The sequence below is a fragment of the Dendrobium catenatum genome, unplaced genomic scaffold (genome assembly GCF_001605985.2).
Source record: "Dendrobium catenatum unplaced genomic scaffold, ASM160598v2 original_scaffold_169934, whole genome shotgun sequence".
NCBI classification, from domain to species: Eukaryota; Viridiplantae; Streptophyta; class Magnoliopsida; order Asparagales; family Orchidaceae; genus Dendrobium; species Dendrobium catenatum.
The window spans coordinates 251,860-258,418 of NW_021488357.1; positions in this window are offsets into that span (position 1 = coordinate 251,860).

Below are 6,559 nucleotides of genomic sequence, written 5' to 3' on the forward strand. Positions count from 1 at the left end.
CATCATATAACTTACCTAATGTATTGAATAGTAAACAAAATCGAATAATGTGAAAAGTTAACTATACATTAATGCCTAGTATAGCTTATTATTTCAATTGACTTAATCATATTTCTTATTCTTATACTATGGTTGTGCATATTCCCACTTATGTTGTAAGAATCACAAGAACACATACTTCTTTCAAAATTATTTGTCATGATTAATTATATTATTTGGGAGATTAGAGGCATTGGTAAACTTTATACTTATTTTTGTTTACGTAATTTTTGTAGAATTCATAATATTTCTTTCTTAGATATTTAGGACATATCGTGGATGTTTCCAAACTTTTAGTTATTCAAAGGAAATTAGGTTTTTACTATTCCTTTGCTAACATTTTTTGGGAAAATATGGTTATTCTGGAAGGATGCTTTAAAACTTTTTATTATTAGAAACTTTGAGCAAGTGTTGCACTATAACTTCTCAATTTTTAACATCTCTATCATGGGATCTAATTTTTATTCTAAGTTCTCCAAATGTGGGAGATTATCTCTTTGGTAGATGCTTAATGATTTTGCAAATCACTACACTGGTTTTTGGTTTGTGGGTGGTGACTTTAACATCATATCCTCGGCATCTGAGAAACATGCTGAGTCTCCTCCTAATTTGGCTGCTATTGATGATTTCAATAAATGATGCTTGAATGTGGCCTATATGATATTGGTTTTATTGGTCCTAGCTTTACATGGTCCATTGACCAAATTTGGAAAAGATTAGACAAAAAGCTATTTAACAATGATTGGTTATCCTCTTTTGTTAATACTTCCATTAAGCACCTCAGCGGGACTACTACTTCTGATCAGACCTCTTTATTAGCTAAGATTAATTTCATTAATACTACTGGTTTTACTTCATTTCATTTTCAAATTATGTGGATGTTATCTTCCAATTTCTTTAATGCTATTAAAAAAAAATTGGGTGGCCCCTTTAGTATATAAAGATTCTCCTAATCCTATGACTACTTTCTCTTTAAAATTGAAACCTCTTAAACAAGTGCTGAGATGGTGGAACAAACATATTTTGGTAATACTTTTTATAACATCCTCAAAGCTAAGGTGGAATTAATAAGGCTTCTATTTATGTTGTTAATAATTCTAAAGAGAATATAGATGCTTTGATTTATTCTATCAACAAACTCTCTGATCTCCAATTCTTAGAAAAGACCTATTGGAAATAAAAAGTGGCTTCTAAATATCTTTTTGAAGGTGAGAAGAATACAAAATACTTCAATCCTCTTAATTAAAAAAAATTTTGAGAGCCTTTATTAATAAAATCAAATTGGAATATGGTGTTTGGAGTGATAACCAAGATCATATATGTGCTTCTATTATCTATCATTTTAAAAATATAATGTGTCTTTCTAAGAATGTTTTGGATATTTATAATCCTCAAGTTATTCCTTCTCTTATCTCTTTTAATCACAATTTTATTTTCTCTAAAGTACCTAATTAATTAGAAATTTTCAACACCATTATGGCTATGAATAAAAACTTTGTTGCTATCCCTGATAGCTTTATCACTACTTCTTACCAAAAATATTGGCCTTTCATAAAATATGATTTGTGTAAGTATTATGGGTTTCTTTAATGGTTTCATATTTCCAAGTTTCTTACTAGTACTTTTATTGTGCTCATCTCTAAATATGACAATCCTAGTACTTGGAATGATTTTAGACCTATAAGTTTTTGTGATATAATTAACAAGATCATTTCTAAGATTTTATCTATCAGGTAACTTCTATTTTTCCTAAACTTATCTCTTTGAATCAAATTGGTTTTGTTAAAGTTAGAGATATTTCTAATAAAAATTTGTTTGCTCGGGAGTTTATTCATGACATTCATAAAAATGTTTCCATACATAACTTAATTATGAAACTTAATATTTCAAAGGGTTATGATAATATTAGTTGGTCTTTCGTTCATAAAATCATGCACTCCTTTAGCTATGATAGCATTAGCTTCACCCTTTTTAAGAATATTATTGATAATGTTTGGTTTTCTATCCTCCTTAATAACAAGTCTTATGGTTTCTTTAAATCTTACAAGAGTGTTGTTGACCTCATTTTTGTATGAGGTCACTAGGGGCTCACCCAAACTCCAGATTAATCATGACCCTAGATCAATTTAATCTCCAGACCAATCTAGACTCTAGGATCCTCTTAGAATCCAAATATTATGATCTATTCTAGGTCATAGGATCCTTCTAGACTCAAGACCTTAGGATCTATTCTAGGTACTAGGATCATTCTAGACTCCAGACCTTTGGATCTACTCTAGACCCTATGATTCTTCTAGACCCTAGACCCTAAGATTTTCTTAGACTCTAGGATCCTTTTTAGATTCTAGACTTTAGGATCTATCTAGGCCATATAACTCTTCTAGATTCTAGATCTTAGAGTCCCTCTAGATTCTAGGACCAATCTAGATTCAAATTAATCCAGAAATCTGATCAATTCAAATGTTAAACTAATCTAGACTTCAATCAATTCAAGCTTCAAACCCATCTAGACTTTAACCCAGTACAGTTCAAAATCCAAACTCCAGTTCAAACCTTGATCCTACATGTGATTTAGCTTAAATCCTATCAAAGCATTCATAATCACCCATATAGTTATGAGTGATGAGGGTAATTCAAATTCAAGCAATCAAATCAAAATTCCAGATCAAAACCAGAATTTCATAAAAATTCAAGGGTAAAAGGCGAAGTCCTGAATGCCCTTTCCATTGAATTTTCAAACACTTCAAAACCCAGTCAAATGACCTTTGATTCAGAATCAATCAATTAAGTGAGACATGTCAGCTTATCATCGTTGTCTGTGTGGTCCAGTCATTTTCTGTCACGTGGATAGTGCGTGGGGCCTATCGCTATTTAAACCATGTAAAAATGATTATACGACGGCACAATTATTACCAATGATTGCCCGACGCCACGCAATTTTGACCCACCAACCAGAGATCGTCGTCTGTCATCTCGAAACATCAGTGGCGTCGCCAATCTTTAAATTTATTTTTAAATTATTTTAAAATCAATTTTAAAATATAGTTTTTTATTAAAAAAAAGTAATTAAAATATATATTAAATTAAAAAAAAATTATATCAAAATGCTAAAAGATTAAAACGGTTTAATTTAAAATCAAAACCAACTTAAAATATTTTAAATATTTAAAAATTTAGATTTAATTAACATGTTATTTAATATTAATCTACAAATTTTTCTAAAACTTAAACTTTCATTTTAAAATTAATTTAAATATTTAGATAAATTACGACAAACAAATCAAATAACTTTGAAAAATCAATGGATCTCTCAACTCCTTTAATTTTTTTTTAATAATATTTTTTATTATTTTATTTTAAAGTTTATATCCTTATATACATTAATTTATATGTATGTATATATACTTTAAAACTATTTTAAAATTATATCTATATAAATTTTTAATGTTGAGAGATCTCTTTAAACTTTAAACATTGATTGAGCTTGAATGAATAAATTTGATGGGGATGATTACTGAATAATTATCTTAATTATTCACTAATTAAATTACTATTTATTCAAGTTAATTTTGTCTCTTGTATGTGTAGGGTACACACACATGCATATAGCTTTGGCTCTCCTAGATTTAGGAGTTGATTGTGATTGTGTATGTGCATTCATATGTTAAGTCCAAGGGTTAGACAAATCATGATTTAAACCTATTTAACTTAGTGACACCTTAAGGACAAAAATTAAGGACATTTATCTAGAAAAGTTAGAAAAATTCTAGAAATTAGGATATACATAATTTTGATTTGAAACTTCAAAAATTTAAACTTAGTGACACATACAGCCCATAGAATTTTTTTTGCTGATTTAAAAATTCATTAAGTCCCTTAATTGATTTTATTAAAATTAAACCCTTAATTAAACTCTTAAAACTTTAAAATTTTTTAATAAATCTAATTTAAATCCAAAAAATATAAATAATATCTTAAACTGACCAGGCTTCAATCATTAACTTAAAAAAATGAAATTCCTTTTATTTGATAGCAGACCTAAACTTAATTTAATTTTAATTGAAATTTAATTTTTAATTAATTAAAAAATAAAAAAAAATTTCTCAACACTTGATAATCCCTCCTTAGATCATTTCTAGTCTTTAGAGGTGATTTTAAGAAGTTTGGAATTCATTTGGACTCAAAACATTAAAGCACTCTTAATTAAACAATTTTGAAAATTCAATTAATTCATCAAACTTTAAAAAGTCATAACTAAATGTAGAAAAATCTAAATCTAACGTACTTATAGTCTAACAAATTGCCCTTTAGGATATATCCATATCACACAGCCTACCTCACACACTTTAGATGGTTTACTAGGACAACCAACTCTAGATCTAGGCTAGAATGGTGTTTACTTTTTTGTTGTGTGTCGGGTTTTCCATGGTTTTCACTACATGTTATTTACTAGCTTATATTGATTGATTATTTACTTACTTTTATTTACTCTGTTATTTGATTGATTATGTGATAGATTACCCTTAAGTTATAAATTATTTATACTAATTTAATCTTATGCATGTGGTCATGCTCATACAAGGCATTGATTAAAGGGGGCAAAAATAATTAAGCTTTAATTAACGATGTCTTCTGCATGTACTTTTGAATATAGAGACCCCCTTTAAATTAAAAGAGCATGGCTATGTGTGGCCATAATTTGAGCATTTTAAATTCAAAATATTAATTACTTGGGATGTCAAATTAACTGTTGATTATTAGGATAACCTTGCAGGTGTTGAGTCTAAATTTTTTAATTTCATTTGATTTAATTTAATTTGAACATTGAGTTGTAATTTTTAAACTAACTAATTGAGATGTGATGTTAAACATCCAATTTGGAATCCAAAGAGGAAGTAAAATCCCTAAGGTGAGATTCTTATCCATTTGGAGATCCAAATTTGAGTGCTTTCAAAATATCCAAAGGAAAAAGATAACATCCATTCCGAGGGAGAGTTTCTTTTTATTTGGATATCCAGACCCGATGATCCAAGTAGCCCTGCAGAAGTGGATAACGATAAGATCCATTTTCAAAGTCACTTGAGTCTTAGGATTAGAAATATGGGCTTATTGTCAATAGTACCCGACCATTTTACTTTTCAGCAATTCAGAGATGTAATATTAAGTAACACTTGTCACATGAACATTTAATTTGATTAATTTATTTAATTGATTGTCCAGTAGAACTACCTATTTTTATAATCTTTTTACTTGCATTTCATATTTGTTTTAGCTTGAAATTTTATCGGAGGCTCGTGAGGACTCGCTTCAAACTATTTCTACTTAAATAAAATTAAAACATTTAAGATAACACAGTAACATTAATGTTTTAAGATGTAAGCCCAGGACTGTGGAGAGTATTCATATGCATATTTGTTGTGTCTTCTTTTCCTTTGTTAGGCACCTCTCTGCCTGCAAGTTTTCGCAAACCACCTAGCCTATGATGGTGCAGATTTGTCAAGAAGAATCCGTGTATTTTTTTAGGGAAAAATCTATTTTTAAGCTTTTTTTTTAATTTCTTCATTCAAATTTAAATATTTAATCAAGTCAATCAGCATACATTGCATTAGATACAAACTTAAAAGAGTCTAAATTTTAATTGCATGACCTTAAGTATTAAATACCCAATATATGTTAAGGGGCCAAATTAAGGATAGCTCTAGATGCCAAGCCTATTCTTAAAAACATATCTTAAATGATGTCTCTACCACTCTTGCATAATTTGACCAGACTCATAGTATTAAAGCGCCTAGGTGGTTTAGCTGACTCTCCAATCCAGGCCAGAGAGATATATTTTTACTATCGTGATTTTTATTATGAAACTAATGATCTCTTTATCTAGATTAACATCATCAAACACTCGATCAAATTTTATTTTGACCCTTCGGGGTCATATGTGATTCTTTCCTGAGTTTGACCACGATCATTAGGATGAACTCAACATTTTGTAATTTGAATCCATTAGGGAATGATATGTTCACCTTCTGAGGTGATATATCATTCATAATGATGCGTTCAATTTTAAAATTCAAGAAATTAATCTTTCTTACATAAAATTAAGATTTTTCAAAACAACATCACACCTTTTTTAAATCAAGCACATGTGAGGTAAGGGGATCTTTATTCTTCTTCCCTTTACATTACTGCAGCTGAATACTTATCTAGAGGTCTTTAGTACTTTTTTAATTATTATAAAGGTTTAACTTTTAATAATTCAGGTGTTTTTAAGATCTCTTACTTATGTTTTGCTGATGATATTCTCTTATTATATAATGCTGATAAAAATAATATATTTAAACTCCAAACCTTTCTGAATATTTTTGAAAAGGAAAGTGCTCTTACTACTAATTAAGAGTAATTTTATTGTGAAAAAAGGTATGGCTAGGGATAAAATTAATCGCATAAGTTTTATCACTAGTTTAAAAATTCAATCCTTTCCTCTTTATTATCTCATGACCCCCTCCATAAGGGTTTTTAAAGA